The sequence below is a fragment of the Heloderma suspectum genome, chromosome 4, assembly GCF_057233095.1.
Source record: "Heloderma suspectum isolate Gila_16-S chromosome 4, 16-S_ref, whole genome shotgun sequence".
Classification (NCBI taxonomy): domain Eukaryota; kingdom Metazoa; phylum Chordata; class Lepidosauria; order Squamata; family Helodermatidae; genus Heloderma; species Heloderma suspectum.
Genome location: NC_139461.1, coordinates 287,824,442 through 287,850,637, shown reverse-complemented (window position 1 = coordinate 287,850,637; position 26,196 = coordinate 287,824,442). Strand labels below are relative to the sequence as shown.

The 26,196-nt window shown below is 44.8% G+C and overlaps 1 protein-coding gene and 2 long non-coding RNA genes across 9 annotated transcripts in view; 2 read left to right on the top strand and 1 right to left on the bottom strand.

Annotated features, from left to right (window-relative positions):
• The first annotated feature begins 4 nt into the window (after positions 1 to 4).
• Positions 5 to 20,263, top strand: LOC146348844 (uncharacterized). Its single transcript, XR_014790736.1, has 2 exons — positions 5 to 5,819; positions 10,801 to 20,263. It is a non-coding gene; the product is annotated as an uncharacterized LOC146348844 (long non-coding RNA).
• Positions 5,225 to 25,066, bottom strand: LOC146348843 (uncharacterized). 4 transcript variants are annotated; one of them, XR_014790732.1, is made up of 2 exons: positions 16,337 to 25,066; positions 5,225 to 11,153 (listed from the first exon to the last, which is right to left on the bottom strand). It is a non-coding gene; the product is annotated as an uncharacterized LOC146348843 (long non-coding RNA). The 4 variants fall into 4 exon arrangements; XR_014790734.1 differs by having other exon boundaries at positions 5,225 to 10,920; XR_014790733.1 differs by having other exon boundaries at positions 16,354 to 25,066.
• RIPOR3 (RIPOR family member 3) overlaps positions 24,856 to 26,196 on the top strand; it is a 139,030-nt gene continuing 137,689 nt past the window's right edge. For 2 of the 4 annotated variants that reach the window (XM_084854144.1, XM_084854142.1), the window contains exon 1: positions 24,858 to 25,221. The gene's annotated coding sequence lies outside the window, so the exon portion shown is untranslated. Of the gene's footprint in view, positions 25,222 to 26,196 lie in introns of all 4 variants that reach the window. The other 2 variants (XM_084854145.1, XM_084854143.1) reach the window with 2 other exon arrangements.

The following is a 26,196-nucleotide window of genomic DNA, read 5'->3' as shown; positions in this document are numbered from 1 at the left end:
GAAAGCCCCGCCGCACCTGCGAGCCCGAGCGCGCATGCGCACCTGTTGCTCGGGGCGGGGGGGGAAGGGGGAAGGAGAGACGGCACCTGCTGTCGCAGGAGGGATGGTGGCTCGTGAATGCGCTTGCGCGCAAGGGGAGGTGGCGCGGGACATGCAATACCTGTTGAGCGGGATTCCAAAGGAAAGGGGGAGGAGGACGCATGCGCGCCTGGCGTTGCTCGCTCGCGCGCGTGTTTTTATTTAAATAACAGACGGGCGCCCCACGGTGGGGTGGGGAAGTTGGCTGTGAAACTCCTCAGGGAGCCGGGCGCCGAGGAAGGGGGAAGCACCACGTAGAGTGGGGGGTGGAGGTGGTGAAGCAGGAGAAGAGAAAGAGGCGTCATTCCTCCCTCTCAAAAGCACAAGGAGCTTGTGAAAGTACAAGAAATACCACCACCACCACCCCGGAACTAACAGGGTTGCTGGGTGTATCCGAATAAGAAATATCTCGTGTTTATCTATTCCGTTTATAGCCTTCCTTTCCTTCAAGGAGCACGAGGTTCTTTTTATCCCGTTTTTTTCCTCACAACAACCCTGCAAAGTAGGTTAGGCTGAACTGATTGGCCCAGGGTGAGCCAGTGAGGTGTATGGCTGAGCTGGGATTGGAAACCAGGTTTCTCTGAGCTTAGCCCAATACTCTTAACAGGGGTGGGGTTGCTGTGGTGCATGCCAAGTTTCATGCTGCTTGTGGCATCATAGTTCCCACCTCAGGAAGGAGAGCAAAGTGCTTTGAAAGCATAGATCTAATAGGGTTTGTACTTACAAAAGACTGGGAGTATAGGGAGAGAAAGGGGGATGGCAGTGAAAGAAAGGGGCTCGTAAAGAGAGAAAAGGGGGTAGCAGAGAGAGAGAGAAAGGAGGGTTGCTTATTTATTTACAACATTTAGTAACTGCTCGCCATCTAAAACAGATTCTGGAGTGGTGAACATAAGAGGTACAATAGTTAGACAAAATATTAAAACATTACATTAAAATTATTAAGAACTGAATGCTAATAAAATCCGTGGCTGGTCATTTAATGTTGTAAAGCTGCCTTCAGTCCCAGTTTTAGGGGAAAGACTGGATATTAATATAATAATAATATAATTTAAGGAACGCTTCCTGGAATAGAACTGGTTTTCAGGAGGCACTAGGGATAGGGGAGAATTCCGCCACAGACCCCAGTGAGGCTGGGTTCTAAGAATCCGGCCCCATTGGGGCCCATGGCGGAACGGAGCAGTCACCTCTGGCTCCCCCTGGAATCTGTGTGGGTCAGCTCCCTCATTGTGGCAATCCTGCGGAGCTGGCCGCTGGCAACGCTCCACTGGCAATATAGCCGGCCGCCATTGCCACATCGCTGGGGTAGGGTAAGTGAGCCTCCAGAGTGAGCGCCATTTGCGGCCATAAAGCTGGTAGATTAGCTTAAAGGTAACCATAACACTCTAGTTTAGGAAAGCTTGTGCTAGTCTTTAAGGTGCCAGATGACTCTTTGTTGTTTTTTCTGCAACAGACTAACATATGTCTATCTGTCTGAAAGAGTCTTGTACCACCTTACTGATTACAAATTTATTGTGGCCTAAGCTTTTGTGGACGGATCCCACTTTATCAGATGCATGAAGTCGAGATTGGAAATTAAGATCGGTGAAATTTCTGTTGGACTGTTCAGAAACAGCTTTTTCACATGGCTTAAAAACTATTCCACTTTAAACGTTGCTCCACCATATGAAGCAAAACACGTGAATTTACAGGAAACTTCTTTGAAGGGTGGGGTAAAAATACCTTTAAAAATAATTTTATTGGACAAGAGTTGAAGAGTATGATTATAAGCATTCTAGGGCTGCAATCCTATGTGCACTAACTTGTGAGTAAGCCCCAGGGAACTCAGTGGAACTTACTTGAGGGTAAACTTGCATAAGACTCCTGTCAATGTCTTTACAATCTAAATATTTTGGCTTAACTAGTTTGTAGGTTGGCCAATGTCGTTTCAAGCAAATCGTAAGAAGCCATTAAATCTATCAAATGTTGGAGAGTTTAGGAAGCAAGAAATCAGAGCTCTGATTCCATTCATTTTTGGATTATCAGAATCTGTAAGGAGCAGCCAGGCAGATTCAGCTTTTCTTTTCCCATTTTCCCAGTAGCGTCTGCTGGATGGTGCAAAAGGGGAGGGGGGAAGGAAAATGAAGGCGATCACAGGCCCCATGGGGAGGATTTGTATGTCAATTGAACTGACTTGCTTCTGAGATGCAAAAGCTGGGCAGCCGAGCTCTGGGTGCTTAAACCCATCATGTGGATGGTTTTATCACTACAGATTTATTAGGTTTCTATGAAGGAAGTTTATTTCTCCCCTTGCATTCCTAGAATCGTTGGAGTTCCAGATAAGGAGGGTGTGTCCAAAAGGTTTCTTGAAGTCAGCAAGGTACATTTATCATGTGAAATCACTGGAACCAACCTACCTAGTCAGAAAGTATTAATCACTGGTTGGCTTGTGTCTCACAAAACACTTGGTAGCCAACTAAGGAAGGAAAGCACATTCAAATAGTAAAGAAACGGGCAGGTCTCCTCATCTTGAGGAAAGCACAGGATTAGGGAGCTATTTTAGTCACAAGCTCTGCAAAATGCATGAGTCAGACTTACTCAAAGTGGTTTTTTTTTCTTCACTGCCCCCAAAGAAAGGAATGTTCTATTTCCACCAACCTGTTCAGAGTCAGATGGGGAGGTTTGCTTTTTACTCCTAATGCTACAATTTACCATGGTGATGTTTAAAAATAATTTCTGTTGTATTCCTGTTACACAATATGAATATTCCCTCAAGAAGACTGCAATCCTACAACACTTCCCTGGAAATAAGTCCCATTAAATTTGATGGGACTTACTTCTGAGTAAGAATTGTGCTGTAAATTTCTGCAGTGCAATCCTGTGTAGGATTGCGCTGTAAATTTCAGTACATGAACAGTTTTGATTCTTACAGTGCAGTCCTATACATGTCTACTCAGAAGTAAGCCCCACTGATTTCAATAGTATTGACCCCAGGAAAGTGAGTATAGGATTGCAGCCTTTGCTTTCATAACATAGAAAGTAATATTTTAGGTACTGAGAAAATCCTAGACAGGCTGGCTTGCTTACTCATGGACAGCCATTTGGGTGCGTGGAATGTTAAAGCCCAAATGGCTGGCCAGGTAGCATGTGCCACCTCACCATCGTGACCTCCTTGTTGTATGAGGTTATCACTATATGCAAGATTAAGTTGTTTGCATGCCACTGCTGAAAATGCCAGTTGAGTGTTTGCAGTGGTGAGCCACTATCTTCATCAGCTTCCAGAGGGAGAGGTAGCCATGTTGGTCTGTTGCAACAAAGACAACACAGAGTGTTGTAGGCCCATCTTTAAAGATTTCTCATACCATATAAGCTTGTGTCAGGTGCATTAATCAGTCCAACAAAGAATTTCAAAGGGAGACTCCAGCATGAAATAGTTGAATTGGAATTAAAAACAAAGTTTGATTCTATTTGTTTGGATCTGAAAAGGAAGCTAGTATAACATAGGAATCTGTCTTATAATGACTGGGTTCATACAACATGATAACCCACGCTCAAGAGTTGAGTATGGAATAATTGTGGGTTGTTGAAATGTGGGTTGTTGTATTGTCTGAACTCAGCCGTGGTAACAAACCATGGTTTGTTAACCATAAACAACCCATGAAGAGAACCCATGCTTTGTTGTTGGGTTGTGAACTGTGTGGGTTGTTTGTGGTTAGCAAACCATAGTTTGTTATTGTGGCTGGGTTCAGACAACACAATAACCCATGGTTCAATGACAACCCATACTCAACCCATATTCAGCCCTTGAGAGTGGGTTATCATGTTGTGTGATCCCAGTCACTGAGTCAGACCACTGGTTTATCTAGCTCAGTATCTTCACTGACAGGCAGTGGTTCTCTAAGGTTTCAGACAGAGACTTTTTCCAGCCCTACCTGGAGATGCATTGAACTTGGGACTTTAGCTCTGACATTACATTCCAGCCCTTCCCTATAGAGGCAGTGGTTTCCTGCCTCACTACAGGTATTAATTTATTCAGCCATGCTAAAATTATTGTGTTATCATTGGCAGCAAATTTTAGGCGTATTTCCCAGATTGTGGGCAGAAATCTGGGTTTGTCCCCTTTGTTAGTTTTGTTTAATGTTATTGATCTTGATATAACTTTCATACAGAAATTATTGATTATAAATTTATTATTTGCTACAAAAAATATCTGGGCTAAATACTGGAAGAATATTGTGTCCCCCTCAATCCAGGAATGGTTGATTAAATGTTTGGATATTGCAGAAATGGAGAATAAGTTAACAGAGTCTGTACACAGAACTGTGAGAAATTCAAATGTCAGTAATACTGCAGATAAATAGAATAGTTTTATTCTTTACTGGAATAGTCACTGTGGCCATATAAATCCTGACAGAACCCTGTTCCTGATATAATTAGGTAGGATGCTTGCTATGCTCTTTTGCTGTTTGGATAGGATTTGATAGTTTTGTGCTGGATTTTGTTCTATAATGAATTTAATAAATAAAATTTAAAAACAAAATTGCGTATTTCACCATATGCTGCTTTTACGAATGATCTCTATAGTTATTGTGCACATGTTAAGGCTGCAATCCTATACAGACTTTCCTGGAAGTAGGTTCCATTGAACTCAATAGGACCTTAGTTCTGAGTAGGCACGCATAGGATTGAACTGTTACTCTGTTGGGGGGGTTTTTAACTGCTTTTCCAGTGTTTTGCATTGATGTTTTTGTTTAGTTACTGTAAGCTGTCCTAGAATCTTATGATGAAGGGCAGTATAGAAATATAGCGTGTGTGTGTGTGCACGTGTGCGAAAGCGAGTCCCACAGTTATAAGAAGGCCCGGGCAGGGGTTATAGACTCAGTAAAAACAGTTTCAGTGCAAATTGTTCAAGTGGCTTCTGATCTCACCAATAGGCTTTCTAGTATGCTTTAATAATTGTTAAAAGTTGGTGAAATTGGTGAAACACACACACACACTTATAGCTCTTTTCCTCTTATAAGTTAAGCTATGCACTGCTCTGAAAGGGCAGTATGAAAAGGCAATAAAAATGTATACATTGAGCTAATTGCAGATTTCTAGGAACCTCCTGTAAATCACTTGTTCTCAGAGATCAGTGAGAGAGAGAAGCAGTTTGTTTTATTATGACAAGTATTCATAAATGTGAAAAATGTAGTCTCTCTTGCATAACCATATGAATACTCTTCATTTCTTTGCAATGATGTTTCCGATATTTCAACATGAAGAGCTATAAAACTGAATATGTTTGGCATGTTAGGCTATAATACAGAAATTCCTACCAGTGCAGCATTGAAATAAGTACAGAGATAAACAGATTCTGGATTACAGCCTTAAGAGGTTGGTCCAGCCAAGGTCTTTGAGGATTGGACTGCTTCATTGCATTTTTTTAAAATACCCCTCCTCTCTGTTTAATCTAGGTAGGTTTTTATAATCTTTCCACTGGAGAGATGTACTAGTCCTGCCTTTTGGAATAATGTATATTAGAAATTGGCTTCAGCTTTGGGTTCTGAAGACTACTTATCTGACTCCAGTCCTACAAAAATCAACTCCTTCTGTCTAGTCCAGTTCTCTGCAATATTTCCAGTTTTCCAAAAATGAGGCACAGTTTTCGCAGTCAATCTGTGTGGAAGCCATCCTACTGCTGACACCATGAAGCGAACTTTGGCTCCAAAATTCAGATTCAACACATTTTTTAAGACTGCAGTCCTCTGGATGTCCCCACACAGGTATGTATGCATAGGATTGCAGCCTAACTAGGCTTTATACTGCTCCTTGGCAGGGCTCTTAATACATTCCTGCAGAAAGGTTTGACCTAGGCCAAGGGAAGAAAGGGATAAAGTGGGGAGTCTGGAGTCTGGGCTCTGCTTCCAGAGACAGTACATAATTCACTGATATTGATGAAAGGAAGGCTAAGCTAGGCAGCTGTACTGCTGTCGAAGTGATTCCAATATTTACTCCTCCCCCAATGTTTTGGGTTCACTCCAAAAGCCCAAGTATTACTCTTCAGGAAACCTAAAACAATGTTGTTTCATTATATACCAGGGAAATCTATCTATGGCACATCGCTGGATCTGGAGATAGTGGCCATGATCCAAAGAGCTTGTTAGGTCCATTCAAAGATTTCCATGAGTATTTATTTATTTCCTTTGTACACCAGCCCACCACAGGCTGCTTTTGAAATGCCCCTCGGTTTCAATGGGTCTTCGTTGTACACCACTGTAGGGTGTGGGTTGCTGTTTAAGAAACGCAAGCCCAAAGTTGGCTGGAGATATAGAACAAGTTGCACCTTTGGATTCTGTCCAGCGTTGTATGCCATCAGTGTATTTTTTAAAAAAATATGTTTTTGTGCTCAAGCCTTGCCAATTATACCCAATCCTTTGGTGGTTTAAGACATGTGCTTGAAATAACAAAACGTTGTTCTTGGGGATGTCTGCTGGAATTCTGGGTTGATCAGGGAGAAACAACCCAGAGTTATAACCTAAGGTTTGTTCTTGGGTTATCCCTCAGTTGTTTAGCATACTGGAAGCAGGTGAACAGTCAGGAGCCAGCACACTTGTTTGCTCCCGAATAGCCCCATGGTTAACAAACCGTGGGTTGTTTAATTGTGCAAACCGGGTCACTGATTGATTTGGGTCACTGTCAACCCAACCTACCTCACAGGATTGCTGTAGGACCAAAACAAGAACAAAAACTAATTTGAGCTCCTGAGAGGAAAGTAATGTACAAATAATATCACTAATGGTTATGCCTCGCAACCATTCGGGAAGAGTCAGAATGAATACAAATAAAGGAAGTACTTCTTCACCCAGCGCATAGGTAAACTATGGAATTTGCTACCACAGGATGTAGTGATGGCCACCAATTTGGATGGCTTTAGAAGGGGGTTAGACAAATTCCTGGAGGAAAAGGCTATCAATGGTTACTAGTCTTGATGGCTATGTGCTACCTCCAATACCAGAGGCAGTGAGCCTATGCACACCAGTTGCTGGGGAACATGGGCGGGAGGGTGCTGTTGCGCTCGTGTCCTGCTTGTGGGTTCCTGGTCGATAGCTGGTTGGCGACTGTGTGAACAGAATGCTGGGCTAGATGGACCCTTGGCCTGGTCCAGCATGGCTCTTCTTATGTTCTATGTTCTTAAAAGCAGTTTCTGTCTCAGTTGAATGGCAGATTATATTTGTACACTTTGCTCTGAAAATTTCCTAGCTTTCCATTCTGCCTAATTCATAGTTCTATGGAACCTACATTTGGATATCCCAACAGCTCTTGGTTCAGTAAAAAATTGTTCCTTTGTATTTATATTTCCTTTTGTCATGGAAGAACAAATGTCAGTACTATCCAGAGAGCCAGCCAGAATTCTCCCATGTGGGTCCTAACCCACCATTTAGATGGCACCAGCTTAGGGCGGAGGGGATTTTTCCATTTTATTTATTTGAAAGGCACAGGGTGTTGCAGCTAAATTTTCCAGGCTAAGCCTTTTAAAACACCCCCCCTCCCCCCCTTGGTTTGGGCCCACCCTTATTGACATTAGACAACTCTTGAAAATTGAAGCAATCAACTTCTCAAAGCATTTCTTATCACACCCCTGCCTCCTACAGCCCTTGTTTATGTCTCAACTAGCCTTATCTTTCTCAGGCATAGTATTTTATTGCTGAATTAGTTTGAAGAAATAATACAGCACGATTACAGACAACAGAGTATTTAACACTTTCCATCCTCAAAGTGCTTTGCAGCAACTGTTACATTAAACCTCACAGTATTATTATCCTGAATGTTAGAGAAACAGAGAGTTTAAGGCTATTTACTTATAAGCCCTTTTCCTCCTGGTACCGGCCATTTCATTTGTAGGCGTGTACCTCAGCTGTAGTTCATCTTTTTCACTGGAGTTTCATTCCTCTCAGAGTCACAACAGAACACTACTTATGGCCAAGCTGAGTGGATGCATACAAAGTTTAAACACATGGCAAAGAGATAGTTTGATTGTTCTGGCATGCAACCAGCTTGCAAATCAACCCATATTCATCACAATAGGCTTCCACCCACTTTTGGTAGCTTTGTGGTTGTTATGCATTAAATAGTGATTGCATTGCAATATGGGCATGTGTTAAAGAGCAATTACATCCAACACATGTAAAACTCTGCATATAATTAATTCTAACATTCTCAGCACACCATTCAGCCACATCAGCTCCTGGAGGCCAATTCACACAATCGTTGGGTGACTGGCTGTGAAAGGATCTGGCTGTGAAAGGGTCTGGTGGCTACCTCAGGCAGCTGTTTTTTGGATGTCACAAGAAGGCAAAAAATCCTTAGTTATTTAATTTATTATTGTTGCATTTTACTCCCAGGGAGGTGAAGAGGTGCTTGTGGGATTTTCCACTTCATGTATTAAAATGGCCAAGCCAGACTTAGGTGTGATACACCTCGACTTGGAGGAGGAGATGCCATCACTGTTCTGACACAGGCAGCAAAATGCCTTGGGCAGGCTCTGTTGACAATCCTGTGCATGCCAGCTCCAAGTCTGTTGCCAATCAGTCATGTGCACCTCTCACAAGCGGAATTCAGGAATTGGCATGCCACCGTAAATGCCATTTTGCCAACATGACTTGGAAGCTGAAGCTTGCTTGCAGTAGCGTGTGTGAATGATTGACTGGCCAAAGGGATAAAGTTGGTATGTGCAGAATTTTCTAAAACTACCCTGTAGTTTTAGAAAGCTACATGGAATTTGCTGCCACAAGATGTAGTGATGGCCACCAATTTGGATGGCTTTAAAAGGGGGTTAGACAAATTCCTGGAGGAGAAGTGTATCAATAGCTACTAGTCCTGATGGCTATGTGCTACCTGCAGTACCACAAGCAGTGTGCCTATGTGCACCAGTTGCTGGGGAACATGGGCAGGAAGGTGCTGTGGCACTTGTGTCCTGCTTGTGGGTTCCCGGTTGACAGCTGGTTGGCCACTGTGTGAACAGAATGCTGGACTAGATGGACCCTTGGTCTGATCCAGCATGGCTCTTCTTATGTTTATATCCCCAACTGTGAATTGAATTGAGTCTTGGTCCCATTTGTTATCAGAAGGTTTTTCAGATCTAGGTTTTTTCTTTTTAATCTGAGGAGTTAGATGAGAAAACCATCATTTGTGGAGTAATGTAAGGAAGAGTAAACTTGTTATTTTGGAAGGAATTTGGAGAATATTTTGCTTGGTGGATGGCTTTTGCTTCTGTTCAACTTTTTTAAAGTTGGAAAGAAGAAATGTTTTCCTTGGTCAGATTTGCTAGCAATGCCACAAGGATTTTGTTTCCTTTTGGTTTGGTTCAGGACAGACAAAAGGAAGTACTTTTTCTCACAATGCATAGTCAAACTATGGAATTCAGTACCACAGGATGTAGTGAAGGTCACCAACTTGGACAGCTTTAAAAGATTAGACAAATTCATGGAGGATAAAGCTATCAAGGGCTACTAGTCATGACGGCTACCTACTACCTCCAGTATTAGAGACAGTATGCCTCTCAATACGGTTGCTGGGAATACAAGTGGGAGGATGCTATTGCATTTATGTCCTGCTTCTGTGCTCCTTGTAAGCACAAGCAGAATAATAGATTAGAGGCCTTTGGCCTAACCTAGCAAGGGTCTTCTTATGTTCATATGTGTCTGTCATCTGAATTGATGTATGAAACTGGTCTTTCCTGGAAGATACCTCCTTGCAGTGTTCTTTTTCACTCCTGTATTTTGCTTGTGACCTGCACTTTGTTTTTGGACAATACTGTCTTCACTTCTTTTCTTTTCTTTTCTTTTCTTTTTTTCTCTTCTCTTCTCTTCTCTTCTCTTCTTCTCTCTCTCTCGCTCTCTCTCTCTCTCTCTTTTAAAGGACATATCCTGAAAATCCTTTGGTGAGAAAATGCTAAACTGGACGTAGGAGATGCTGTCATGGACATTTTTCAGCAGTCACTGCCTCCACCCCCCTGTTCCAATAATCCCCAGGTTCTTCTCTCTCCTCCAATTGCTCTTCTAGTCCAGCGGTTTTTAGGAGGACCTAGCACTTTCTGGTATACTGTGCTTTTCAGCAGTTCTTATGTATTTTGACCAGACTGGTTCTGAATCACTGCTAGAGGATTTCATATTTTTACTGTTGGGGAATTGTGTATTTTCAAGATGACATTCATGGCATCTGTTGGAACAGGAACATCAACATAGTTTTAGCTCCTACAGGATCTAGGACAATAATTGTGTCTGTAATTGTAGGTTTGGGGGCACAAGGAGTCCATCTCTGAAACCTCCCAAAATATGGAGTAACTCATTAAACCAGAATGAAGTATAGTTTGCAAAAGGTATGATTAAATATTATGCTGTAATGTGGTAAAATATTTAATAAGCATACACTGACAACAAAGTAGGTGTTGGCAAATACACACAATTGGTGGGACAAAGCAACCAGTATAAGAAGACCAGGAGAAACATCTGAGGGGGGGGAAAGCAGGCTAACTGAGATACACCACAGCAACATCTGCCAGTCAGCTACAGCTGTTCAGGTACACAGGTACAACTTCATTGGGTGCTGCTTCAGTTCTTGGTGGTATCAAAATGAGATGAGGGATTTTGTTTGTCCCCACACCCCACCTCCGCCCATCCAAAGCAAGTAAAATCCAGGAGGATCTTGGTTCAATGCTCCTCTTGGAATGCATTATTGAATGGATGCCCTTTTAACATTTTCCAGGAAGGCAAATGAAGCTGGCGAGAAAGATGACAGTTTTGGTGCTTCACTGCCAAGGCCAGTGGTCTGAGGTGAGCCAGGAGCCAGATCCCAGGAGCCATGGGATGATGCCAGTAGCCAGTACTGAAGAGCAAGGCAGGAGCAAACCAGAAATTAGGACTGAAGAATGGATCAGGACCGACAGACAAGCCAGAAACCAGGACCAAAGGATACAGGAACACACCAGGACAATGTTGTTTGTTCAATCAGGGCTTAACTGAAACAGGAAGGGCTGTTATAGTCCTTCCTGTCCAGAGGGATCCATTGGCCAGCCTGGGGAGATGGAGTCAGTCCAGGGCCTGGGTACACTAAACTGCCTGTGAAGAAACACAGTTTTCACCTCTTTGCTTACATTTTGTTAAGTTTATATACTTTGTGTGACCTCCGTGATGTTATAATGTGACTGAGTAGGCCAGAGACCTAGCTTTGTACTGTATATTTGGCCTAAAACACTTGTGGTTGCCTTTACTTGCAGTAGCTTATGAAGAGAGGCTTCAGGCTGAGTTTACAATATCTAGGAGGAGATGATATCCTTTGGACTGGTCAAGTGGGTCAACAAAGGTGATTGGCAGTTAGGAGTTCCATAAATAATATAATTGTTCAGAAGATTTGAAAAACAGTCAGAGACAGCTAGGGACAGTTAGAGTCCGTTGGTGACAGGACAGTTGGAGCTGTTGACTGGGTTTGCATGACATGACAACCCATTGTGGGTGACAAGCCATGGTGGGTTGTTGTGCTGTCCAAACCCAGACCAATTCCCTCAGGGTAGCTTGTGCATGGGCAATAAACCACCCTAACAATCCATGGCTTGTTCTAGGGGTTGTTAACCTTTGATGGGTTGGCCTGTCATCTGAACCCAGCATGGCCAACCCACTGTGGGTAGTGAGCATTGGCCAGGGAGCTGCTCGGCAAGAGCGACAGGAACCCCTGCTGCTTCTCCCGAGGGTAGCTTCAATGACTCTTCGAAATTGCAGCCAAGCCACTTCTAGTGTCCCTTTCCAGTGACAGCACTTTGGAGGGGCTGTCACTCACTTCCCCTGGCTCCCACCAAGCCACCCGTCCCCATTCCAATCATGACCCTAGTTCTCTCTCTCTCTGTCTCTCCTTTTGTTTTTTTACACAAAAACAGGGCTGGAAATTTTGTTTCCTGCATTTCCTGGCCTTGGGGAATGTGTGCAAAAGACCTTAATCTTTTTTTTTTAAGTGAGTTTTTGGAGTTCTTTCTTTCTTTATTGCATTTATATCCCGCCTTTTTTTCCTCTTGCAAGGAACCCAAGGCAGCTTACATTATCCTCCTCCTCTCCATTTTATCCTCACAACAACAACCCTGTGAGGGAGGTTGGGCTGAGAGTCTGTGACTGGCCCAAAGTCACCCAGTGAGCTTCCATGGCTGAGTGGGGACTGGAACCCAGATCTCCCAGCTCCCAGTCCAACACTCTCGCCACTACACCACGCTGGTGCAACTCCGAGTTGCGCACTTGTGCAACTCCAACTGTCCAAAATATACAGGCTTGCCTTTCATGGAGCCTTGTCTGTTTGAGCTGTCAAACATATAAGGTAATAGTCAAGGCTACACTGGTAACATAGGCTAGATTGACAGCCTTTGACAATTGACAGGTGGGGAAACGAGCTGTAGATCACCCCTTTAGCAAGGGGATCCCCAGGGTTCAAAGGGTTGCCCTGAACCTTGGGGGTGCTCTGCTTCGAATCTCCACTAGCCCAACTCCCGAGCAACAGGTTTTCATAGAAAACTGTACGCCACCCCCCTTTTCACTCCAAAACATAGTAACTGCATCTAGTTTAACAGATGGGGAGGGGTAGACTAGGAAAAGGGCACCCACAAGGGTCAAAGCAACTCTTTAAATCCTGGGGATCCCCTTGCTAAGTGGGTAATGTCGAGCACTTGACAGGTGGGTAAAAGGTCTCAACATTGTAGCAGGGAGTTCCATATATCCAAGTCTCAAAGCGTTAAAAAAGGGATCAGTAGCTGAAAATCTACATGATCTTTTCACATTTGAGGGCATAGGTGGGATAACCTGGAGGGTTTCCTTGACTCTACCTAAGAAGATGCTGCAATACAATGTTCAGTGGCTCACCACACAGGGCAACTGCATATTAAACCCAATGGCTCCCAGTTTGAGCCCCAGCAGCGCCCGACATCTCCTGCTTTTGGTCAGCCATACAGCATACTTTACTTCAGACATATTGGTCTTGACTTTGCTTCAGTAGCAAATGCAGTAGCTTCACCAATAATATCTGTCATACTGGCATTAATTTTCCCAATGCTAAAAGGTTTCAGACCTTTAGTACTTTGACAACTATCAGTTTTCCAGTATCATAGAGCAGGCCCAGCCCAAGGCATCTTGCTGCCTCAAGTGAGCCACTCCCACCACCACTGCCACTCTGCTTCTTCTACTTTTGGCAGTGGTGGTGGCTGTGCTGCTGCTTCCCCCTCCCCGCTTGGTCTGCCACCTCCCATGCACCCAACCTGCTTGCTTGCTTCTTCCTGCCTGCCAAGCCACCGCTCCCGCCTTGTGCCCAAGCCATGGCGCTCCTGGGAGAGGTCGGCCAACCTATCAAGAGAGGTCCCAAACTATCATGAGAGAGGCGGGACCTCTCGCGATAGTTCAGCTGACCTCTCCCAGGAGCCCTGCAGCTTGGCACAAGGTGAGAAGAGCAGCTGGGCAGGGGCGTGCGGTGGCTTGGCAGGGGGGCAGGAAGGCACGAGCGGCCACCTGGGTGGCCAAGCAGGTGGCTGGCAGCGGCCAGGGAGAGCTGCTCCCTCTTTGAAGGGGGAGGATGGAGCAATTTGCCGCTCTTCCCATTCCACCGCCTGATGCGCCTGCATCAGACTGTGTCATGATAGGGCTGGCCCTGCCATAGAGGGATGGAATGGAATCACAACCTACCAAAGTAGAAGGCATGGCACAATGACCTGGTTTCCATGTAATGACAACCCAGAGTGCAGGTTGAGTATGGGTTGTCATTGAATCATGGGTTGTGGTTACATGCAAACCCTGCACTATGGTTTAACCATGAGTTGTTGTTAACCATGAACAACCGAGAGTTCACAACCCAAAAACAAACTGTAGGTTCTCTTCCTGGGTTGTCAATTACTACCCACAATTCAGTGACAACCCATAGTCAACCAATACTCTCGGTTGTCACTTGTCACTACATGCAAACCAGGCCAATGGCTTCATTCTTCATTGCTGATGACCCAATATTGAGATCTGATTATGGGAATTTTGAACTTAAGTCAAAATATATTGAAACTGCTATAAGCTATTATGCACCACTCTCTGCAATGTTAAGAGCCAAAGTCTGCTTTTGATTGCCAGACTATTCCCACAGCCTCTGCTTCCCTAGCCTGAAGCCAAACTACGATTCCTTCCATCTATCTCCCTACTCAGCCCATAATTTACCAGGCCCCAGCTTTGGGTATGTCAGGATTGTGCTGTTGTCACCACTAAGTTATCCAGATACATCTGGGCTCCTATTACGTTGCTAGGTGAAGAGAAAGAGACCAGGTCTCTGCTCACTGGCGCTCATACACAAGGAATGCCTTTTCATTCCTTTCCACATGCCTTTCAGCATTTCTGTTAACCTGCTTTTGTGGCTCTTGAACTGTTCAGAACCATGTGTGAGAACTGGTGATGGTGTAGCCTAGTAGTTAACCTAGGAAGACCCTGGTTCGGGTCTCGCAGCAGTGGATTGAGCTATAGATAGCCTTTCAGTGCAAATCTGTGATCCTACAGGCCATGCAGAGTTTAAGGTATACACTGCATATCTAACATCTTTACAGGAAAGAGGTCATTTGATTGCCTTAGCATGCACCCAGCCAGGGCTATTCCCATGTTTAAGAGGGCTCTTGGTTTTGGGGCTCCTTCTAACTCAGTAGACCTTCCCTGGCAGTCTTACCTAGTGGCGGCGGCAGCAGCAGGCAGCAATAGCACACAGACAGAACTGTCATTTTAATTTACCATGATTCCCTGGAGCAGCAGAATGTTGGGACATTGTAGGAAATTTAAACAGCATTCAACCAGCTGCATGCCAGAAATAAATTGGTTTAAAAACTGGTTTAATTAAAAATAAATAATGGGCACCCTGCTAGGTTGCTGGCATCCTGGCAGGTATCCAAAGGTGCTGTCTGCTGATACCAGGCCTGCACCCAGCTCACAATGGATTAAATTTCAGGTGCTCCTCCATGTCCCTTTTGTGCATGTGCTCTGGTTACCCAGCGGTGCAGCTAAGATTAAAATATAGCTGTCTCTCCTTAATTGAACTCTTCTGTGCCTGAGCTAGTATATACCTGATACGAGCTTCTACAGGCGATTAAAGATGGAATGCGTTTTGTCTCGTGTCAGCCACAGGCTTGCAATTTTAAATGCCTCCCAGAGATCCAAAGCCAAAACTTTCTGGAAAGAATCACTCTGCTTCAAAACCTACCTTGAGATTTAATGCAAAGTTTGGATTCCTTGCTACAGATGAAACTTGGCAGGCATTTGTTTTAACCATAGTACAAAACAACATAGAAAATTAAAGCAAACATCCAGCAGAGGGTGCTACATATTTTAAACAAGGCTTCTGAATTTTAAAACAGATTTACCAGGATGAAATCATTCAAGCAATAAATTCAGCATGAATCTTAAATAATTCTGGATTACATGGGTAGTTATTGTGCCAGATGTTGAACGTCACCCATTTCCTCTGCAATAATAACATTAATCTACATGGAACTTACAAATCTCATAGTACATTCATTAATTGTTGTATAAAGCCTGCTGCTATTTAAAGCAGAAGACAATAAATTTTCAAGTTTACGTAAAAAAAACCCAATGCAAGTTAATACTCTCATGGTTCAAATTTATTACTTGGGGGAGAGATTATGTCTTACTGCATTTTATAAAGAGACAGCAATGGGTTACACCCACCACTTTCCAAAAAGGACTGTCAAACATTAAGGCACAAGCATTTTTAAAAACAGCAACAAAAAACTTCAAGTATTGTCCTAACTTATTCATGGTAGGTTTTCAGTCTGTCCAAATCCATTCCATTCTACATACATTTATTATTATTGTTATTCTAATATATGGTGATAATGATGCATCGCTTGCCAAGTTGGCTTGGATTTGAATTCCAAGATCCATGAGCAGTGTTTAACAAATTTTAACCACTTAATCCTTGCTTGGATGCCATGGACATTTGGAAATTACTTTGTTCAGGCAGATTACTTGAGTAGTACTGGAGCTTTTTCATGGAATAGACACTTTATGCTTGCTGTTTGTATGTACCCATTTATGGAAAAAAAAGAACCCATACAAACTCCACAAAAATATACTTCCTACATCACAAATATGATTATCTCTGTTGTTCCCATCTTTCTTATAAATGGTGAACCACAAGAGAGTACTGGAGGGCTCACTGGCTCTTCAATCTATTACTTATTTTGTCCTCTACCTCAGCCTTGTAAATAAGCCTACAGTCAGAAATTACTAACCTGCAGAAAAAACGTACCAAATTGCGGAGGGCTGGCAGAACAGGAACAAAGAGCTTTGTCCCTCCTGCAGTAGTCTGCTGCATTTCTATGTCCGCCATGGAGGAGGATGCTTCTAGTTGGTTTCTATCCTGGCTGGGTGCAGAGTAGGATCAATGATCAAAGCACTCCATCCTTCCTCCACCAGCCCATTCACTTCTGTGCATAGAATTCCATGTATTCACCTGCATGAAATTCCTTCTATGAGTACTAGGCTAGTGCTTAAATCTGGGGTAGGAAAGCTGTGGCCCTGCGGATGATGATGTGTTCCAATTCCCATCATTCACAGCCATTTAGGGATGATGGGAGTTGGAGTCCCAACCACTTCTGGAAGGCCGCTCTATATAGAAATGGGTGGGCATTGAGGGTTTATTTGGTTTTGGTTTCTTCTTCTCCAGAATTGTGCAATTCTGGAAGTCCAACAGTTTACTGATGGGATTTTCCTGCAACATTCCACATGTACTCTGTGAGATGGGGTGGGGTTTTTAAAAAAGAAAGTATTCATTCACCTTCTTTAAAAAAAACCCTTGGAGATGCGGTTTCAGGGGAAAAACTGGTGGTGGTGGTGTGTGTGTGGGGAGTTTTATCCCTCTTGTCCCAGAATACCATGGTATTGATCCAAATCAGGGCCATGTGTGCTTACGCAGGAGTAAAAGTGCAGCAGTAAACCTTTGGACTTTCAGACCTGCACATTTCCAGAGGAGAAAACAGAAAAAGAAAAGAAAAAAAACACCTCAGTACAAATATTACTAGTTGCCTCATACCACTCTTTATTTCGTTGTTAAAATGGGAGCTCATTGGGTGTGTTGTGGTGGGCGAAGGAAAGAGCAGCAGCAGTTGGGAGAGGTGCAATCAGCTTCCTGGGTGAGGGGGAAACACAGTTGTCTGGCCAGCCTGATGCCATGAAAACACATTCCCAGCAACATCACACGTCACCCCAGACAAAACACCGCAAGCTCCTGAAATCAGGCAGCCACACCATTGTTGTTGTTTTTTTGCTGATCATGGTGCACCTGAAAATAATTAATGGATTTTCCCCAGTGTGAGAAAATATTAGAGAAGCGGAGGGGTGGAGGGAGGGAGAGAGACATGGGATGATGCAGGGTGACTGCAGGAGACTAACAATGTTTTTGGGCAGCCCCCCAAAATTCCACAAACAAGGCAAGTTGATAGCGCCTTAAAAACCCCAGCAGAAGCTGATTGGAAGGAGGCAATCCAGAACTCTTAATCATACAGAGATGCAGCAGAAAGCCTCCTTTATATTTATATGCTTTAATCTTACAGGAGGCTTTCTTCCTTCCTTCTTTTTTCTTCAGACCACAAAACAAAACCAAGACTGGGAACCAAAGGATCATGGGCACATGCTAAGTGCTTCTGTGTACTCAGAAAGGTTGCTAATCTTCCCTTGTGTAGCAGCCACATATGGCATATGAAATGACACTCTGGAGGACCCCCTGACCTTTGGGTGTAGTTCTTCAGTGGTGGCGTTACTGGGGAATGTCACTAGAAAGAGGCTGAAAAGATCCCATACACATGGAGTGTCTTGCACTCAGCGCTTGGTTGATCCTGGCCCAGGTGTGCCTAGGGACCTGGTACATAAACACCAGTGGGTCATACAACCCATGTCTGCTCTGCAGGTTGACATAATTCTGTGTAGTGCAGTGGTGGTTACAGAGCCTGTGTGACTTGCATGTGTACCATTCACCTGCTGGATTGCAGGCACAGCCTATAACCTAATAGCTGCTTGTGTTTTCTTGCAAAAGTGGGTGAATTTTGGTGAAGCTCTTTGAGAGAGTTAAACGAATAAACTTTATAGAGAGTTTGCAAGTGTATCCTGATATATGTCAGGATTAAGATATTTCTTTTCAGAGTAAGAATCTTAACAGTTCTTAAAAAGAAGTCTCATGGATGAAGTGTTCAGTGCTTGTTCATAACCAATAAAACTAAACATACGCAGCTTTTTAAAAGCAGATTCCAAATAGGCAAAATCAGCCAGGAACAATAAATTGCAGCCTCACGTCCTTTTCTTTTCCAGAACATCCACTGGTTCATGGAATTCCTTTCAAATGCCCTCTGAGCACCTAATTAAGTGATCTGAACAACAGCGTGAATCTGGATGATTTATGGCTGAGCAGGTTATTAGAGTTTGTGGGGAGGAGCATGAACACACCCTCTCCCACCCACCAACAAATAATGCAGGGAGGCCATTAAAATAATGAAAACCAATAACAGGCATCACAAGTATGCCAAAGTAAGATACAGCGCCAAGTCATACATCATAAAAAGATACGTTTTGCCGAGTGCAAGAACACCATACAAGGCCAGTTTCTAACCATCAGGAATAGGACGTTCTATTCTACAGGTTCTGAGAACCCAGACACATATTATGGGGAAAAGTATTGATAGTTCCTTTTGTTTACTAAGGGCAGAAAATGGCCCAATATAAGGCCAAATAGATGCGTGGGGCAACCACATGTATGTTAACCGTGTGTTTGTTCTTTTCACATTTAAAGCAGGGGTGAGTGAGAGACAAAAAAATGTCTTTTTTTGCATAAAAAGACATGCCGAAGTGGAAAGCAAAATGAAGCCCCCCTTCCTAACAACACTGAGCTCTACTGCTTTTTAGTAACTTTCCACAGACTGGTTCTAATATTAGAAATTAGCTGGGCAGGGAGAAAAATGCTTAAAGCTACAGAGCACAGGTAAGGAAAGGAGCAAAAACAACAGAGAGCTTTACTATACAAGGCATTTATTGTGCACTCATGATTCCTTATTGTGATCCTTCAGCTTCTGTTTTTTTCAGAGCACTTCTCCCCCCGCCCTTTTTTTAGAATAGGGAAAATGGGGTATTATTTCTGAAAGTACAGCTTCTTGTGTATTTGTGCTATTCTGCTATAGTGCAGCTCCACCTAGAGGTTATTTCGCAGAAAAGCAGGAACGGAAAAGCTCTTTCTGTAGAGCTCTGATCTCAATTCTGCAATGAAACCAAAAGAAGATACAGCGATTAACAGCCTCGTGTACAAAAGCTCAGAGTCTTGTGGCACCTTAAAGATTAATAGATTTATTATGGCATAAGCCATCCTTCCCCAACCCAGTGCTCTCCAGATGTTTTGGACTTTAACTCCCATCAGCCCCAGCCAGCATGGCCAATGGTCAGGAATGTTGGGAGCTGTTGTTTAAACATTTGGAGGGCATCAGGTTGGGGAAGACTGGTATAAGCTTTTGTGGCCTTTCTACCACTTCATGAGATGCACGTAGCTTGCCCAGACCCGCTTCCCAACCTCCACGTGTTGAGTGTCTGAATTGTGCACTGGCTGCCAGTCCATTTCCGGGCCCGATTCAAAGTGCTGGTGTTAACATTTAAAGCCCTTAACGGCTTGGGGCCAGGTTATCTGAAGGATCGCCTCCTCCCATATATGCCTGCCCGGACCTTAACATCAGCAGCAGCAGCCCTTCTCCGTGAGCCCCTACCAAAGGAAGTGAGGTGGGTGGCTACTAGGAGGAGGGCTTTTTCTGCTGTGGCACCCCGGCTCTGGAATGAGCTCCCTAGTGAGGTTCGCCTGGCACCTACATTGTATTCCTTTTGGCGCCAGGTGAAGACCTTTTTATTTTCCCAGGCATTTTAGCATTTTAGCTTTCTAAATTTTTAGCTTTGCTGTTTTAAATCTGTATTTTAAACTCCTGCACTGCTGCTAGGTTTTATTGTGGTTGTATTGTTATATTGTGGTTTTAATGTTCTATATATTTTTAATTGTTTTATTGTGTGCTGTTTGGTTTTAATTTTTGTGAACCGCCCAGAGAGCTTCGGCTATTGGGTGGTATAGAAAGGAAATAAATAAATAAATAAATAAATAAAATTGTGGAAGCCTATGCTTGATTCAACAAATGGGGGGGGCATACATATCTTTGATACATACATATCAAAGAGAGGGTGGGTATTCCACAGCTGGGGACCAGATCTAAATTGCAGGTCCCTAGTTGGTCTGCCATTCCTGTCCAGCAGTATAGGAAAGGGACCAGTAGGCACACTTTGGGTATAGTACATAAGATCTGTTTTACCCTCTCTGTATTGTAATTACTTTTTTTTTTTTAAGGTCAAGATGCAGAAGCTTTCTTGTTTGACATGCCACATGCATGTCAAACAAGACTAAGAATAATGCATGTCAATTCCAGATTAAGAATTGGTGGGCTGCACATCCTCTAAACATTTAGGGTGCACAGTTCGAGTGCCCTCTGCACAATTAGACTAAGAGCATCTCTACCCCAGCAATCCTGCATTTAAAATGGGGCTTTCTGCTTCCGTTTTAAATGCAGGATCACAACGGGCTCTCTTTACATGTGCCTCCTTTCCCCCCTTATCTGAGGGCTTTTTCACACAGAGCTTTTATCCTACTATTGAGATTGCTTACTCACGGAAGTTTGCAGGCCCTTTAGATGATGTCGTGAACCTTGAGGGCGTCTCCTGCACTAAATGACTGTTATTCCATTTTTTAAATAAATCAGAGATAATGAGCTATCAAATTACCCCACTTGTGTTCCACTTGAGTTCCCCCCCGTGAAAAAGGAAAAGCCACAAGAAGAGGAGCTAGACCAATGAAACATATGGAAGACTCAGATAAGGGGGAGAAGAAGGGGGAAAGGAGTGTGGAGGAATGAAGCACATGTGAAGGGAGTCCGTTGTGATTCTGCATTTAAAATGGAAGAAGAAAGCCCCATTTTAAATGCAGGATTTTAGGCTGTTGTAGAGATGCTCTGTCTTCTATATGTTTCATTATACAGCCACTAAGGGTGCAATCCTATTGCCGCTAGTCAGCAGCTAGGCGGCCATAGGATAGGTTGGTTTCTGGGAACTGACCTCAGAGCACGCACTCTGAGAACCGACCTTCACCCCCTTCCAAGCTGCCTCACAGGCAGCACGGAACGGCCCCACGCTCAGAAAAGAAGCACAGAGTGGTGAAAACGGGGCATTCTTGGGGGCGTTCCGGGATGGGGAAGTCAGGAATCCGGTATGACACATCCAACGTGTTGTCTGGCCGCTGCTTCCAACACTCTTGACTTCCTGCGGCTAGGTAGCTGAAATCGGCTCTCTAGCCACAAATGCAGGGTGGCTGAAGCGCAAGGGGACGATCTCCTCTGCACCTCTCCTGCCCTGCATTGGATAGGAGGTTTCCTCCGAGTTTGGAGGCGGCAGCCTATCCCAGTAGGTTTGCTCACTAAATGGTGCTGTGGTCTAGCTCCTCTTATTGTGGTTTTTTTCAGGAGGAACTCAAGTGGAACTCAAGCGCTTCATAATTTGACAGCTCATTATCCCGATCTTTAAAAAAATGGAATAAAGGTCATTTAGTGCGGACGATGTCATCTAAAGGGCCCGCAAACTGCCGTGAGTAACCAATCTCAATAGGTGGATAAAATGCTCCATGTGGAGCAGCCCTAAGACTAATGCATGCCAATTCCAGACTAAGAACTGGTGTGCTGCACATCCTCTGCACATTTCCTGCTCTCACATCACATGAAATGTAATTCGATGAACTGCACCAAGCAGCACACATACAAACAGGGTTGCCCACTGACCTGGAAAAAATGGCCTGGTGTGCATTTGGGCATTTCATAACAGCTTGATCTGCAGAAACCATCCAGTGAAGATTTTCACTGCATGGAGATAAGCATGACCACTATGCTTCCCTAGTCATGTCACTGTTAAAGAATCAGGGCAAGGGCCTAATAAAAAGTTAGCAACGCTCTATACAAAACAATAAATAACTGCACCTTCTGATGGAGGAAGACCTCAGCAGGAAGGTAATGGAGGTTGCCTTCTGCAAACTAAGTAGGTTAGATCAATTTGTGTCAGAGGAAGATTGTGATAAATGCTGGGGGGGGGGTATTTTCAAAGTGGGGGCCTCCATTCCTATTCTGTCCCAGCATACCTCTGTAAAACCTAAGATTTTTGTTTCCCAGTAGTAATGTATGGCTGTGAGAGCTGGACTATAAGGAAGGTTGAGAGCCGAAGAATTGATGCTTTCAAACTGTGGTGCTGGAGAAGACACGAGTCCCCTGGACTGCAAGGAGGTCAAATCAGTCAATCCTAAAGGAAATCAACCCTGACTGCTTATTGGAAGGACAGATACTGAAGCTGAAGCTGAAATATTTTGGCCACCTAATGCGAAGAGAAAACTCCCTGGAAAAGACCCTGATGCTGGGAAAGATTGAAGGTAAAAGGAGAAGGGGATGGCAGAGGATGAGATGGCTAGATAGCATCACCGATGCAATGAATATGGTCTTGAGCACACTCCAGGAGAGAGTGCAGGACAGGAAGGCCTGGTGTGCTATGGTCCATGGGGTCCATGAACACGACTGAATGACTGAACAACAACAAATAGGTCAAACCTAATTAGTCTGCACAGGGCTTTGTCTGTTATAATCTTAAGGCTGAAACAGTTTTTAACACCCAAACCTTGGAAATTTTTCTTTTTCCCACCACTTTTGAAAACGTTCACATCCTGTGTAACTTGAAAGTGCACTACATTATACATTTTGGTTGATCCTAAATATTGTGTTTACTACCTACTAATAAAAATATAATTACATATTGCTGCCAATGGGTGGCAGTAATGGGTTCCATTGAAGCAACAAATGGTTTGTACACTTAGGGAAAAACTCCTTTAAAAAGATCAAAATGTGAGATGTTTAGGTGGTATTGACATAAAGGAAGCCTAGAAAGGCCATGGGGGGAGGAGCAATTATGAATGGAGAGTAAATGGTTTAAAAGAGAAGAAAGTTTGCAGTAAAACGGGGGAAAAGGGGAAGAGAAGTGGGGAGGGAGTCAGTTGACTTATAGTTAAGATGATTCCCAAACAGGCACTGACCCATCCTCCAAAACATGACATTTCTATATGAATAAACATTTATGTTAAACAACTTAGTACATTCATCATCATCATCATCATCATCATCTAATTGGGGTTAAAGATATGTTTGTCTGATATAATTGAATATCCAAAATGCTAAGATTGTAAAGCAGAAATCACAAGGGGACAATGTCAGCCCTGAACAAATCCGGTGAAAGTCCCGAATTATGCAATCATATGCAATTAGTGATAGCATAGCATGCTCACCAAAGGTCGATCTTCCTGCCTTTCACAACCTTCCCAGTGTTGGGAACTAGCTGAACTGCATGGCCACTGGGTCTCACCAAGCCAGGCAGCCTGTATCTCTTAAAGCAGTGGGGGAAATGGGATACTGGAGCTAAAGGAGGTGACAATGCGGGAAGCAGAGGGTTGGCACCACTAAGCATGTGCTGAGGCCTCACATCCCAACAACAGGCTGCCCACTGCCAACCTTGAGCCCCCTGACCTTGTTACTCCTTGCTGCCGCTGCCTATTTACCTGCCCTTCCCAAATGTGTGACCAGTGACTGGAGCAAGGAAACTGGCCAGCAGCTGCCACTCACCTTGCCATCTGCCTTTAGGTCAGGGTTAGTCAAAGTGGACCCTGTAAAGCCCAATGCACCCCTGAACACCTTTTTTGGAGCCTGTCAAGGTGTCCTACCCTTCCCACTTTTTCTTCAACACATTTTTTTTTTTTACAGGCAGCTGGGATTGCTGTGAAATATATTTCTGTTGATGCTGAAAACTGTGGCTTCAAAGGAGTTTTTGGGCCCAGAGGCACAGGCCAAGCAAAAATGGGCAGCTTGTAACAGTGATTAGGAGGCAATGGAGCTAGTCAGGGTCCAGAGAGCTCCCCCCACCCCACCGCCCTATCTTGCCCACGACACACACTCACACTCCTCCCAAAACCTGGAGCTGACATTGGGTGAGTGTGATTTGTATTCTTACTGCAGCGGAAACTGTTTTGAATAGCGTATTTAAATGTGATTTTTCAAATTTATATGTGAACCGCTTAGAGATGTTATCGTATGAAGCGGGATACAAGTATTACTAATAAATAAGTAATAAATAAAAGAAAGCAGAAGGGTGAGTGCGCGCGCGCGCGCCCACAAAGCGATGGCTGCAACATCCAAGGAAGGCTTGCCCTGGTGTGAAAAACTGCCACCACAGATGAAAGGGCACTTCTTTCCTGCATGCGCGTGTGAACCCAGGCGAGTGGACGCATCCCCTCGCGTCCCCGATCTTTTTCCTTACCTTGCCCCCCTCACCTCCCGCCCCGCTCAGGGCCCTCACCTCCAGCCCCAACCCTGCAAAGGTGCGCCTGCCGTGTTAAGTCGCTCGTACCGGGAGATGCGCTGGCGAGGGGCCCGACAACGCTTGGAGATGCTCCCCGAGGACTAATAGAAGGGCCGGGCCCGTGAGCGCAGAAAGGCTCGGCACGTCCTGGAGCTTCCCTCCCCAAGCCCCCCAGCAGGCACGGGAGGGGGGTGGCGGTGGAAGGAGAGAGGGAGGGAGGGACGGAAGGAAGGAGAAGCAGTAGCAGCAACGGGGAAGGGAACGCGGGACGAGAGAGGGAGGCGGGCGGGCGGGCGTGGAGGGGAGGGGAGCGATTCTCCTCCGCCGAGGCAGCGGCCGCACGCGTCTTCCTGGAAGAGGCGCCCAGTTTGGGTGACAGGCGGCAGCGGCGATAAGGCGGCCCCTATCGAGACGCTGCAGGCAGCCGCCGCCGCCGCCGAGGACGAGCCGCCGGGGAGGCGAGCAGCGGACGCATCCCCGGAGCCGGGAAGGAGGCAGGCGGCGAAGGAGGCGTAAGAGACCTCGGCTCCCTCTAGCCGCGCCGGAGGCGGATCAGGAGTTCGACGGCTCTGCTGCCCGGGCGGGGGGGGGGGGGGGTTGACGGACCCCGCGGCGGGAGAGACGCCCCCCGCCCTCCCCAGGTGCGACTTCTGGAGGAGATGTAGTCAAGGTACGTGGTGGAAGGATGGGGATGGGAGGCGGGCACGGGAAGAGGAACGCGAACTTGGGCAGAAGAAGTGGGCATCTGAGGAGCGAGGCAAGTGAGGGGGGAGTTTAAGACCCGCCGGAGCCGGCCTCTGACCTGGGGGAGAGTCGAATAGACGCCTACACGGAGAAAGGTGCAGCAGACCCCGGAGCTCTAGACGCATCTATAGCAATTCGTTTAAAGGAATTGCAATGCAAGGAGCCGAAACGCATTCTGATTTTTTACGGGCTTCCCAGGCGTGCTGTAAGGATTGTTTTTCTGCCCGATTAAGAGTCCCGTGTGACTCGAAAGTTTGCACTTCGTCAGGCAAAAGCCTTCTTGCCTGTTTTCTGGCTCTCCCTGCAACAGAGCCTTCAAAACATACCCTAATCCGCACGCCCTGGCCTGATGTGAACACTGCGAGTATAAGTTACTTCCCAGTACACGCGCATGGGATTGCGCTACTCGTTTCTGGTCCCCTCTCCCCAGGGTTAGCTGAAGGTGTGTTGACTTCCAGGCGTGAAGGGGAATGTACGGATTCCGGGAAAACATAACAACAATCATAATTATTATTGCTTTTATGCTTAAAATATGCAGAGCACTTTATAATTTTTATCCTGTTTGACCTCAGCACAATCCTGCCAGGTTGGTTAAATGATCATTCTCCGATTTTTAAGTTGGTGAATGGATGTTGAAAGGGAGCTAAGGGAGCTGCCCAAGGGCATATCGCGGGTCAGTAGTACTGTAGGGATTTCAACTAGAGCTGTGTGCAAATGGCCTCTCGAAATTCTCCACCCTATTTGTGGGCAGAGAAATTTGAGAGACTGTTTCACCAAATTTCTCCAGGGAGTGGAGAAATTCTTCATCAGTTTCTCTAGCCATGGTAGCACAACTTCTCTCTCTTTTTTCCCCTAAGGGTTTTTGTTTTTTGCTGTGCTGCTGCAAGTGGCAACCGTAGCA